Below are 14,344 nucleotides of genomic sequence, written 5' to 3'. Positions count from 1 at the left end.
CCAGGAAGCACCTCTAGCAGCCATCTGAGGAGTGGCCAGTGGAGTTATTTTCTCTGAAAAGTCAGTGTTTACTGCAAAAGGCCAGAATAGAATGATTCTTCTTACCAGAACGGAATACAATAAGCTGTAGTTGTTCTGGTGACTATATTGTCCCTTTAAGTTTGGAAGCTTAAGATGGATGTATGGCAACAAAACTTGTGTGGACTGGCTGACAATAAAATTAGTTTAGGTAATGCAGACGTTGGTCTCTCTAACACTGTGGCATGTACCCTTTCTTTTACAATTACTACATACACCTTTTCTCTTTCTCAGACTATATACCAGGAACTTCTGCCTGCTAGTAAGAAGGTAAGGAGACAAGTGGACCAGCGAGTGCTAGGGGACAGTCCTTAGAAAGCATTGAGTGAGCGCATCATTAGATGCATTTATGTCAAGCTCAGGGTGCTGCCTGCATAGTATGCCCTTAGTTGGACAGCCTGCAGGATTGGTGGGCAGCCTGACATGCATTCATGCCAGGCTGTCCTTCAAATTCTTTGGACAGACATGCCCCCTTTTTGGGCATGTTCTCCCCGTTTGGCAGGTCTGGTCACGTGTTCTCCCCTTTTGGCAGGCCTGGTCATGTTCTCCCCTTTTGGCAGGTATTGTCCCACCAGTGGCCCACCCTTTTACCCCACCCATTGACTTCCTGCTTCTCTGGACACTGCTGTTAGGGGTTATGGATTTACTTGAAAGATGAAAGAATAAATTAGAGAGAGATTAGCATAGAGTATGTGTTTTCTCATAGCTGCATCCTATGAGTTTCCCTCCAGCACCATCTCCATCAGATATATGACGCTTGGGAGGTATGACAGTTTAGTGTATTTGGTCGATAAGATTCCGTAATTAGGCCCATCATAATTGTCAGCACCAGGCCCAGTGTGCTCTTAATCCGGCCCTGGGCAGAGGTAGTTGTTCCTGCCCTCCAGCAGCAGAGTGGTATGCCTGGAAGGCAGTGTGAAGTGCAGGGAGAGGAGAGCAGCGCCCTATTTAGGCTTTCTTTATTGCAAGTTCTGTTTAATTACGATTTTCTTATCCCCTGCTATGTTAATAGCTTGCTAGACCCTGCAAGAGCCTCCTGTATGTGATTAAAGTTCAATTTAGAGATTGAGATACAATTATTTAAGGTAAATTACATCTGTTTGAAAGTGAAACCAGTTTTTTTTTTCATGCAGGCTCTGTCAATCATAGCCAGGGGAGGTGTGGCTAGGGCTGTATAAACAGAAACAAAGTGATTTAACTCCTAAATGACAGTGAATTGAGCAGTGAAATTGCAGGGGAATGATCTATACACTAAAACTGCTTTATTTAGCTAAAGTAATTTAGGGGACTATAGTGTTCCTTTAAGAGGGATATATGGAATCAAACTTGTGTGGACAAGCTGAAATGAAGTTAGTTAACGTAATGCTGACTCTAGTCTCTCTAACATTGTAGCATGTTCCCTTTCTTCTACACTCACTAAATCCACCTTTTCTCAGTCTCAGACAGTATACCAGGAGCTTCTGCCTGCTAGTAAGAAGGTTAGGAGAGGAGTGGACATGTGAGTGCTAGGGGACAGTCCTTAGAAAGCATGGAGCGAGCGCATCATTAGACGCATTTATTCCAAGCTCAGGATGCTGTTGGCCAGCTGCATGATTGGCAAGCAGCCTGACGTGCATTCATGCCAGGCTAGCCTTCCAATTTTTGGGCATGTTCAGCCATTTTGGAAGTTCTGATTACATGATGCGCGTCAGTGGCCCACCCTTTTACCCCGCCCATTGACTTCCTGCTTCACTGGACACTGCTGTTAGGGGGTATGGATTTACTTGAAAGATGAAAGCATGAATTAGAGAGAGATTTTCATATTTTAAGAGAATCTGAGTTTCCTTATAGCTGCATCCTGAGTTTCCCTCAGACAACATCTCCCCCAGATACATAACGCTTGAGAGGTATGACTGTTTTAGTGTTTTTGGTCGATACGATTCTGTACTTAGGCCCCTCATAACTGTCAGCACCAGGCGCGCTGGGCTCTTAATCCGGCCCTGACAAGCTATGTTCAGTTCCCGAATGGGGGGGATACAACTCTGCAACCCCAGGAAATTGTACCAGGTCCACCACAGTAAGATTAGTTTTGGGTGTGGGATGAGAGGCTAGGGTAAGGTTAATATTAGGTGTGGGATGAGAGGTTAGGGTAAGGTTAATATTAGGTGTGGGATGAGAGGTTAGGGTAAGGTTAGTTTTAGGTGTGGGATGAGAGGTTAGGGTAAGGTTAGTTTTAGGTGTGGGATGAGAGGTTAGGGTAAGGTTAGTTTTAGGTGTGGGATGAGAGGTTAGGGTAAGATATTAGTTTTAGGTGTGGGATGAGAGGTTAGGGTAAGGTTAGTTTTAGGTGTGGGTGAGAGGTTATGGTAAGATATTAGTTTTAGGTGTGGGATGAGAGGTTAGGGTAAGATATTAGTTTTAGGTGTGTGATGAGAGGCTAGGGTAAGGTTAGTTTTAGGTGTGGGATGAGAGGTTAGGGTAAGGTTAGTTTTAGGTGTGGGATGAGAGGTTAGGGTATGGTTAGTTTTAGGTGTGGGATGAGAGGTTAGGGTAAGATATTAGTTTTAGGTGTGGGTGAGAGTTTATGGTAAGATATTAGTTTTAGGTGTTGGATGAGAGGTTAGGGTATGGTTAGTTTTAGGTGTGGGGTGAGAGGTTAGGGTAAGGTTAGTTTTAGGTGTGGGTTAGAGGTTTATGGTAATATATTAGTTTTAGGTGTGGGATGAGAGGTTATGGTAAGATATTAGTTTTAAGTGTGAGATGAGAGGTTAGGGTAAGGTTAGTTTTAGGTGTGGGATGAGAGGTTAGGGTATGGTTAGTTTTAGGTGTGGGATGAGAGGTTAGGGTAAGATTAGTTTTAGGTGTGGGATGAGAGGTTAGGGTAAGATATTAGTTTTAGGTGTGGGTGAGAGGTTATGGTAAGATATTAGTTTTAGGTGTGGGATGAGAGGTTAGGGTAAGATATTAGTTTTAGGTGTGGGATGAGAGGTTAGGGTAAGGTTAGTTTTAGGTGTGGGATGAGAGGTTACGGTAAGGTTAGTTTTAGGTGTGGGATGAGAGGTTATGGTAAGATATTAGTTTTAGGTGTGGGTGAGAGGTTATGTTAAGATATTAGTTTTAGGTGTGGGATGAGAGGTTAGGGTATCCATGGATATCCCTGATGAAGTCTACCCAAGACGAAACGCGTTGGATTTAGGACTTTGTCAGGATCGGGACAGGGATCCAACACGCAGAGTACGAACAGGAGAGATGTACGTATACCGGACCTTAGAATGGCCGGACTAACGTAAGGAGAAAGCAGAGAATAGTCAGAGACAAGCCGGGGTCGAGGGAACGAGAGGACAGGTAAGCGAGAGACAAGCCGAGGTCAAAGGACACGAGAGGTAAACAGGAACGATAGTACAAGCCGAGTCAAAACCAGATAGAACGATAAACATAAGAGCACTGAGGGACCAGACAAGCTAGAACCACGACAGGGCAATGAACCATTAGCCACATCCCTCTTTTATACCCTGGTTCTCTAAATCATGGCTCCGCCCTTGCCGAGCCCTGATTCGTTGTTCCGAACCAGATTGACAGGTCGGGATGTGATTGCCGTCATGACGTCGGCTCCTGAGCGTCGTGTCATAAAAGGAAGTGGGGTTCTCGCGGCCGGCGTGGGAATGACTATGAGAGCTGTGAGAATTAGATGAATCAACCCCGCTGAGAGAACGGACGTCGGGAAGTCTAACCTCCTCCGAGGTAGAGACTTTAGGTACCCTGACAGTACCCCCCCCTTCAGAAACGCCCACCGGGCGGAAGGAACCGGGGCGAGACGGAAAGCGAGCATGAAAAGCCCTGAGAAGGCGAGGAGCATGCACATCCTCCTGGGCCACCCAAGACCTCTCTTCAGGACCATATCCTTTCCAGTCCACAAGATATTGCACCTTCCCCCGAGAAATCTGAGAATTGAGGATGGAATTGATCTCATACTCCTCCTGACCCTCAACCTGGACAGGACGAGGGGACGGCACAGTGGAGGAAAATCTGTTACATACCAAAGGCTTCAATAAAGAAACATGAAAGGAGTTCGGGATGCGTAAAGCAGGCGGAAGAGCCAGACGATATGCAACAGGATTTATCCGAGACAGAACCCTGTAAGGGCCTATGAAACGAGGAGCAAATTTCATGGAAGGAACTTTCAAGCGGATGTTTCTGGTACTCAACCATACCCTATCGCCCGGAGAGAATACAGGAGCCACCCTTCTGCGTTTGTCAGCGTGTTGTTTGGACAACATGGAATTATGAACAAGGATTTCTTGAGTCTGATCCCACAACTTTCTCAGATTGGCAACATGAATATCAACCGACGGTATCCCCTGGGAGGGGGAGGCCGACGGAAGAACGGAAGGATGGAAGCCATAATTCATGAAAAAGGGGCTAGAACGAGTAGAATCGCAAACACTGTTGTTGTGCGCAAACTCCGCCCAAGGAATCAAACCGACCCAATCGTCCTAGTGTTCAGAAACAAAACAACGCAAGAACTGTTCAACCTTTTGGTTGGTGCGCTCGGCAGCCCCATTGGACTGGGGATGATAGGCAGAGGAAAAATTTAATTTGATACCAAGCTGGGAACAGAAGGATCTCCAAAACCGGGAAACAAATTGGGAACCTCTATCAGAAACGATTTCAGAAGGAATACCATGTAAACGAAAAATCTCCCTCGCGAAAATTTCAGCCAATTCGGGAGAAGAGGGCAATTTGAGCAGAGGTACAAAATGAGCCATTTTGGTAAACCTGTCAATTACTGTGAGGATAACCGTATGTCTTTTAGAAACCGGTAAATCAACAATGAAGTCCATAGCCAGACAGGACCATGGTTTCACAGGAATTTCTAGGGGTTGCAAAAGTCCACATGGAAGCGTATGAGGTTGTTTGGTCCTCATACAGACATCACATGCCACGACGAATTCCTTAAGATCCTTACGTAATGAAGGCCACCAGAAATCTTTAGAAATCAGAGAACATGACTTGCGTATGCCAGGATGTCCGGCAAATTTACTGTTATGAAAACACTGCATAAGTTCCAGTTGGAGTTTAGGAGGCACGAAGTAACGGTCCCCCGGAATAGGTCCGGGTGCCAGATGTTGTAACTTCTTGATCTCCTCCAGCAACGGAGAGTGAATCTTAATGCTAGTGCTGGCAATAATATTACGCTTAGGAACTATAGAAGAAAAAAACATTTCAGGCATAGTAGAAGGTTTATTTTGGCGGGACAATGCATCGGCCTTAGAATTCTTAGAACCAGGTCTATAAGTGAGAACATAGTTGAAATGAGTAAGGAACAAAGACCAACGAGCCTGCCTGGCAGATAATCGCTTGGCTTCCCCTATATATGACAAATTCTTGTGATCCGTCAAAATAGTAACCGGGTGTAAAGTCCCTTCCAACAAGTGTCTCCACTCCTTCAAAGCCAAAATTACCGCTAACAGTTCCCTGTCACCAATATCATACCTGCTCTCAGGCCCAGACAATTTCCTAGAAAAAAAAACACATGGATGCAGTGGTTTATTCAAACTTAACCTTTGGGACAGAATAGCGCCTACACCTGTCTCTGAGGCGTCTACCTCGAGTAAGAAAGGCAAAGAAGTGTCTGGATGAACTAATATCGGTGCTGAGGCAAACTGTTCCTTGAGAGTACTGAAAGCAACAAGCGCTTCTGGAGACCATGTCTTAGTATCAGCACCCTGTTTAGTCATGTTAGTAATAGGAGAGATAATAGACGAGTATCCCTTAATGAAGCGCCTATAGTAATTCGAGAAACCGATGAATCTCTGAATGGCTTTGAGTCCCTTGGGCAATGGCCAATCCAAGATAGATTGGAGTTTAACAGGGTCCATCTTAAAGCCCTCTCCAGAAATAACGTAACCAAGAAAATTTACCTGAGATTGGTCAAAGCTACACTTCTCCAATTTGCAGTACAACCCATGCTGTAGAAGTTTATGTAATACCCTTCTGACTTGTTTGTGATGAGTTTCAGGCTCTTTAGAATGTATTAATATATCATCCAAATAAACTATAACACATTCTTGTTGAAATTCCCTAAGAACCTCATTAATCAAGTCCTGGAATACAGCAGGAGCATTGCAAAGCCCAAAGGGCATTACCGTGTATTCATAGTGGCCATACCGGGTATTGAAAGCCGTTTTCCATTCATCACCCTGCTGAATTCTCACCAAGTTATAAGCTCCCCTCAGGTCTAACTTGGTAAAAATCTTAGAACCTTTCAGGCGATCAAATAGCTCAGTAATCAGGGGAATCGGATAAGCATTTCTGATTTTTATCTTGTTCAAGCCCCGATAATCGATGCAAGGCCGTAGTGTGCCGTCTTTTTTATCTACGAAAAAGAAACCGGCTCCGGCTGGAGAAGAGGACCTCCTAATAAAGCCTTTGTCTAGATTCTCCTGAATGTACTCCTCTAAGACTAAGTTCTCCTTAGCGGATAGAGGATATACATTACCCCTCGGGGGCATAGTACCAGGCAGGAGATTAATCTTACAATCAAAGGACCTGTGTGGAGGTAAAGTATCAGCCTTCCTCTTATCAAAGACTGCCTTTAAATCCTGATACTGGGAAGGTATCTGCAAATCTGTGGGCTTGTTAGAGTTGCTAGGTGTGTCCACTAGGCACAACGGTGAGACTTTCTGTACACAACCTTTCTGGCAACCCTGACCCCAAGAGACTATCTCACCTTGTTCCCAATCAATAATAGGGTTATGCTTTTTAAGCCAGGGATACCCCAAAACTATAGGAACTGAAGGGGATGAGATAAGCATGAAAGAAATCTCCTCCTCGTGTAAAATACCAATGGTTAGTTTAACTGGTAAAGTTTCACGAGAAATAACTGGATCTAACAACGGTCTACCATCTATGGCCTCAACGGCCAGGGGAGTCTCCTTTAACTGAGATGGGATAGCATGTTTCTTGACAAAAGTTTGATCAATAAAGCTTTCAGCTGCTCCGGAATCTATTAATGCCATAGCTTTAAGTGCTCCCTTTCCCCAAGTTAAAGAAACCTGTACTAGTAGCCTATGATCCCTGTAATCATATGTAGAGGACAAAATAGAAACACCCAAGGCCTGTCCTCTGGAGAAACTTAGGTGCGAGCGTTTCCCGGAAGGTTAGGGCAATTAAGGCGTAGGTGACCTCCTACTCCACAATACATACACCGACCCTCCCTTTTTCTATTTTGTCTTTCATTCTCTGAAAGGTGAGTGTTACCAATCTGCATAGGTTCTGGGAGAGCTAGATTCAGAATTCTGAACTGCGGGAGTTAGACTTAAGGAAGATCTATAACCAAAATCACGAGTGTTCTGCCTCTGTCTCATGCGTTCATCTATACGAGAAATAAATGAAATTAATTCCTCTAAATTTTCAGGAAGATCCCTAGTGGCAACCTCGTCTAGGATCGCATCTGACAATCCGTTCAGAAATACGTCCATATAGGCTTGTTCATTCCACTTGACCTCTGCCGCCAAGGATCTGAACTCTAGCGCATAATCCACAAGGGTTAGCCTATGCTGTCTAAGACGTAATAGTGATCTAGCAGCACTGGCCTTTCTCCCTGGAGGATCAAAAGTCCTCCTAAACGTAGTAAGGAACGCATTATAGTTATAGACTACTGGATTATCATTTTCCCACAGAGGGTTAGCCCATCTAAGAGCTTTGTCAATGAGTAGCGATATTATGAATCCAACCTTCGCCCTGTCAGTAGGATAGGCGCGGGGTTGTAATTCAAAATGAATTCCTATCTGGTTTAGGAAACCACGACAAGTATCTGGAGCACCGCCATACCGTAAAGGGGAAGTAACATGGGAAGAAATTCCCCCTGTGGCTACCTCTAGGCCTGTGTTAGCAAGAGAGATAGATGGAGTACGAATTTCCTCTGCTTGATTACTCGGATGGGATAGTAATGCCTGCAGCGCCAGAGCCATTTGGTCCATTCTATGGTCCATGGCTTCAAACCTTGAGTCAGGTGAACCAAACTGAGCGTTAGTACCTGCAGGATCCATGGCCCTGTCGTAATGTCAGGATCGGGACAGGGATCCAACACGCAGAGTACGAACAGGAGAGATGTACGTATACCGGACCTTAGAATGGCCGGACTAACGTAAGGAGAAAGCAGAGAATAGTCAGAGACAAGCCGGGGTCGAGGGAACGAGAGGACAGGTAAGCGAGAGACAAGCCGAGGTCAAAGGACACGAGAGGTAAACAGGAACGATAGTACAAGCCGAGTCAAAACCAGATAGAACGATAAACATAAGAGCACTGAGGGACCAGACAAGCTAGAACCACGACAGGGCAATGAACCATTAGCCACATCCCTCTTTTATACCCTGGTTCTCTAAATCATGGCTCCGCCCTTGCCGAGCCCTGATTCGTTGTTCCGAACCAGATTGACAGGTCGGGATGTGATTGCCGTCATGACGTCGGCTCCTGAGCGTCGTGTCATAAAAGGAAGTGGGGATCTCGAGGCCGGCGTGGGAATGACTATGAGAGCTGTGAGAATTAGATGAATCAACCCCGCTGAGAGAACGGACGTCGGGAAGTCTAACCTCCTCCGAGGTAGAGACTTCAGGTACCCTGACAGACTTGGACATTTGTTTTTTCCATTTTATATTTATTCTTTTTTATTGCTATCTGACTACTGCTCCACTTGCTGTCGGTTGATGGACCTTTCCACATAGTTCCATTTGTTAGTGGATATATGCTGACTGACTGCAATGTAATCTTAATGTAAGTGCAATCAGTGAAATAAATTGTGTTTTCTTTTAACTGTACTACTCTATATGGTTTCTTTCCTTTGAGGACCTGATTCATCAAGAGTCCCTTAATCAATTCTGCAAGATTCCCTTGCTTAGGAAGAAACACCTTTTTCATCTATACCCCACTATCAAGGGGAGATAAGCGCAGACCATCAGTAGCTTTTGTAAGTTTTCTACATCTGGGATTAAGTCACTGGTCTTTACATCCTTCACCATTGTGTGTATTTTTTATTCCATAGAATCTTCCCAGATTACTTCTTGTTATATACAGGTTGTATTTTATGTATATTTGTGCACTACCCCCTTTTTAAACTTTACACCTATCCTTTTGGGTCGGTTGTATAGATCTGCTTTATAAGCCATGCCCCACCCTGCAGAGCTCAGTCTGCGCGGAGCCCTCCATGGGTGAAGATGGATTTTTTTTTTTTGCACTCGTTTTTTTTTTTTTTCAAGTGCGTCGGTTGTAGCAAACTCACCCCTTTAACAGAGTTTGCCATGAGCTTTTGGAGGGGGCTGCTTGCCCGCCTCCTGCCCTGTGATTATGGTCCCTGGGAGATTTGGCCCTTCAAGTGCAACATTTGGAATTCTATTGGAGTGTGTATGTCCCTTTCAGACTATGGCCCTCTCATCAGCCCATGCTAAACTTAAACCCCATGGCGATTTGACTGTGTTTGTGGCATCTGAGCGCTGTTCGGATATATTGAGCGCTCAGATCCAAGGCATCTGGGGATGGGTTAAATGTGTGGGTTCTGTTCAGTATGATAGGAGTTATGTATTTTTGTGTCTTTTTGTGTCTTTTGCTAACATGTGCTCAATGGAGTCTGCCTTTATCCCTGGATATAATTGGATTACCTCTCCATTGTCTCCAGGATAGAGGACTCTTGTGAAACTGGTTTGGGCCGGAAAGCCATGCTGGCAGTGGGTTTTATTAATACTTTTGCTAACTTTTGAACCCCTGGTCTGATTCGTGCCATTTTTTTAATATGTTGTTCCCCTGAATGGATTGATTGTGAATATGTAATTTTTATGTGAATGTGATCTATAGTTTTAAAGTTATAGTATATTTGTAAAAACTGTATTTCTCTGTCTGTGATAATTAAATTTCCCATTGTGTAAGATAATTGTATCACAGGCAGAGGGAAGGACTTTACTGTGGGTTGTAACTGTTATTTTATTGGTTATTTTATACCTCCCTGTGGGCGGTCCTTCATGTGCAAGACCGTAATAAAAACCAGGCTGGGTGTGCCAGCACAGTCAGTTCTTCTTCGCCCTCAATTTGAAGTGTCGTCTCTTATTGGGGGAATCTGCTACAAGGGATTGCTATGCTCTGCATATTCCCTTGCTGTAATCACTACTAAGCTCTTGTAAGAGCTTGTTCCTGCTTCACTATCTTGGAGGAGAGGTTTACCCCCTGGAGCCTGGTCGTAGGTCCAGGGTGGGCAGGAGACGGCGAGACCCCAACCAAGCTGCGGCGGTTCGTGGGGTCTGCGGTGCTTATGGTTTCTGGTGGAGTGCTTGTAGACCTCGGGAAACACTAGGAGCATCCATCAACAGAGGTACTCAGTCAGGGTGCCAGGTGATCCGTTACATTTTTGCACTCTTTTTTTTTTTTTTTTTTTAAGTGCGTTGGTTATTATGGCTTTTTATTTGGCCTTTTTTGGGGCTGAAAAAAGACGATTTTAGAAGAAAGAAAACATTGAATGGTAAGTTATATATTTTTTTTACAGGTACTTAGTTAAAGGTCCCCCCCTCATTATTTTTAGGGTGAGGGGAGTAGGTAGGGGGTTAATTTTTTTGGGGGGGGGGAGGGGGTGACTAGGGGTTGGGGACCCCTAGTCACCTGGGAGGGGGGCTAACATTTTTTTTAGGGCCCCCACACGCCGCTCAGGGGTGGGGGCCGGGGGGGAGGAGAATAGGTTCCCCCCCTATTGGTATTTAGGGCCCCACCCGCCGCTCAGGGGTGGGGGCCAAGGGGAGGACATTAGGTCCCCCCTTATTAGTATTTAGGGCCCCCACCCACCGCTCAGGGGTGGGGGCCAGGGGGAGGACATTAGGTCCCCCCCCTTATTTTACTGTAGGGCCCCCACCCACCGCTCAGGGGTGGGGGCCAGGGGGGAGGACATTAGGTCTCCCCCCTTATTAGTATTTAGGGCTCCCACCCACCACTCAGGGGTGGGGGCCGTGGGGGAGGACATTAGGTCCCCCCTTATTAGTATTTAGGGCCCCCACCCACCGCTCAGGGGTGGGGGCCTGGGAGGAGGACATTAGGTCCCCCCTTATTATAATTTAGGGCCCCCACCCACCGCTCAGGGGTGGGGGCCGTGGGGGAGGACATTAGGTCCCCCCTTATTAGTATTTAGGGCCCCCACCCACCGCTCAGGGGTGGGGGCCAGGGGGCAGGACAATAGGTCCCACCCTATTCTGATTTAGGGCCCCCACCCACCGCTCAGGGGTGGGGGCCAGGGTTGAGGACATTAGGTCCCCCCCTTATTATAATTTAGGGCCCCCACCCACCGCTCAGGGGTGGGGGCCAGGGGGCAGGACAATAGGTCCCACCCTATTCTGATTTAGGGCCCCTACCCGCCACTCAGGGGTGGGGGCCCAGGGGGAGGACAATAGGTCCCCCCCCCATTATTTTACATTAGGGCCCCCACCCGCTGCTCAGGGGTGGGAGCTGGGGGGGGGCAATAGGTCCCCCCTTTAGTTTAAAAGCCCCCAGCACGTTTTTTTTTTTTTTTTTTTTTTTTTTTTTCAATTTATACTTTTTTATTAGAGTTTGGATACTCATAGTATATCTTGCCGTATTATCAGAGTAATAACAAATTTAAAGTAATAACAAACTTAAGTAATAACAAAAAAATATGACAATGTCTCAGAATACATTTTGCTGTAGTTTGGAGGTGTCAATATGGTTACGTCATCGATCCTAGTCTGGATGCGATTATATCGATAACTGTGCGCTACGAATGAGAACTGAATTAGAGTAATAACAAATAATAACAAAAATATGACAGTTCCTTTAAGTCCTTTTGCTGTAGTATAAAAGTGTCACTATGGTTGTCTCGACAGTCAATAACTGGGTCCACTGATATCAATCGTTTGCAGGATCTGCAGTTTGGCAGAGGTGAGGTTGAGGTTGCGGCCCCTGCGCCGCAGCTAATCAACTGTGCGGGAACTGAGGGTGCGCGTGTTGCAGCTGTGAATGGTAGCTTACGAGTGTCTCTTAGACATGGTCGATATATACATGCTCTTCTTCTGACCAAGGCTGCTTTTGGGCGTACCCTGCGTCCCCTTGTCTTCTTCCCTTGGCTCTCTATTGTCGGTCTCTGGGAGGTGCAACTGGCGGAAGAACTCCGTTTGGTCATCTATGGAGGTCAGGGTAAGCAACTGGTTTCCCCGTGGTACCGCCAGGGATCCATCCGCTCCCCATCTGTATCTGACTCCTGCTTCCCGTAGGAGTTTGGCCGCTGGCGCCAGTTGTCTCCGTTCTACAAGTGCTGCGAATGGGATATCCCCATATAGGGCCACCGTGTTGCCCTCCAGTTGCACAGTGCCCAAGTCCCTGGAGCGGGACATGATAGCGGAACGAGTCGCTATGTCCTTTGTGACCGCTATAATGTCTCTGGGTGCATCTCCTGGGGCTGTTGCCGCCTTACGGATTCGAAACGCTGAGAGTATTGTGTTGGAGTCAGTACCTCCCTTAAGGCCCATTTTAGATATTAGACGGTGGATATAGGGTACTAATGCCCCCTCCTCTACGCTTTCAGGTATTCCTCTAAGGCGTATGTTCCGCCTTCTGTGTCGGGCTTCCATAGCGGTGACCGTCCGGGTAAGCCTCTGAATTTGCGAGGAGAAAGCCTGCATAGAGTCTTGGGAGTGCTGTATCTGGTGTTCCCTAGCGCTTTCCCTGGTTTCCAGTGCTGTGAGCCTTTGTTGGAGATCCCCCACCTCTTTCTGTGTGCTTAGTATGTCAGCTCTCCACACCTCTCTCATTTCTGTTAAAAGGTCTCTTATGTCCTTTTTCGTTACAGGGGACGATTCAGCTTCTGATTCTGAGTCAGGACATGGGGGTTCAGACTCTGCTGGAGGTGAGGTAAGGCTGTCCCTGTCATCTTGGGATTCCTCCTCCTCCTCACTGCTAACTGCAGGCGCCATCTTGGCGGCAGCTTGTGGGGTAGGCCTCATAAACGAGAGCCGAATATCGGGTGTTTTGGGCGTCTCTGGGTGGCGATTTTTCTTATTTTTTCGCCCCATTGGTGTCTCTGTGTGAGGGGTGTATTGTGGCCGTGTATGGAAGCCGTTTGCCGGGTATGTAGCTTACTTTGTCGGGCGCTGGTGCGGAGCTCCACACGCTCGCGTCTTGTTCTCTCGGCGGTCGGCCACGCCCCCGCTGCTCACTGTTTAATAGACATGCCCCTACTTGCGGTATAGCAAGTAGGGGCATAATTTACTAATACTAAGTAATCTTTACTTAGTATTAGTAAATTTGGCTGAAAGACAAATTTAGGTCTTTCAGCCTTTTAGTAGTTAGCTCCCTAATACCATGGGAATTAGGGAGTTATCTACTTATTCATTGCTGTCATTACACTGACTGGCCAAGTAACTTACATTTTATATGAATGTGTGTTACTTTATTGTTGTAAGTGTTGCAAATGCTTACAGGTGAATCCTGGCTATGTTTGTATACTTTTTATTTAAAATTGTATACAGTGTAACATTCATCTTCTTTCATTGGGTAAGTATATTAGTACTTAGGCAATATTGTGCTTCGGCAACTTCGGAACTTCGGCAACTTCGGAACTTCGGCACTTCACCACTTCGACACTTCGGAAATTCGGTAATTTCGGAACTTCGGTGTGACGAAACCAACCTCGCCACTGAGAACTGGAGAAGCCTGGTTGCTAGCCTCCTGCCCTGCGACTATGGCCCCTGGACATATTGCACTGTAAAAACTATATTTGGGCATGTAATAGTTTATATCACTGCTACTGGGCCTTTAAGGGCCATCCGTGGACCTATTGGGACTTGTGGGATACTGTACCTTTAAGACTGTAGAGCATATTACAGTAATCCTGCCTTTAGTCCTTTAATATCATGTATGCATTTATGTGTTCAGTTAACCTGGGTTATATGTATGCAGCATTCATCTGATTGTTCGGTAGAATCACTCCATTCAGTATATTGAGTGAAACTACCGAACAACCAGACCACCCAGGAATAAGTGTGCCTCCAATTACCGTTTGCAACAATGTTACAAACGGGTAATTGGCAATCAGTGTAATGTATTCTTTGTCCTCTGGGTGGCCGCCATTCGGGAAACGAACACGTGGCGGCGGCCATCTTAAACTACCGAACAGCGGTGTTTTGCCGTCGAGTGTCTGGAACTAAAATCGGACACTTGACTAGGCAAACACCGCTGAGACCTCCATACTTCCAGAAATTCGTATAGAAACTACCGAATGACCCGCCGTTCGGTAGAAAGA

Source organism: Pelobates fuscus, chromosome 4 (genome assembly GCF_036172605.1).
Source record: "Pelobates fuscus isolate aPelFus1 chromosome 4, aPelFus1.pri, whole genome shotgun sequence".
In the NCBI taxonomy this organism is placed as follows: Eukaryota; Metazoa; Chordata; class Amphibia; order Anura; family Pelobatidae; genus Pelobates; species Pelobates fuscus.
The sequence above is the reverse complement of the archived record's forward strand: the minus strand, read 5'-3'. Positions refer to the sequence as shown.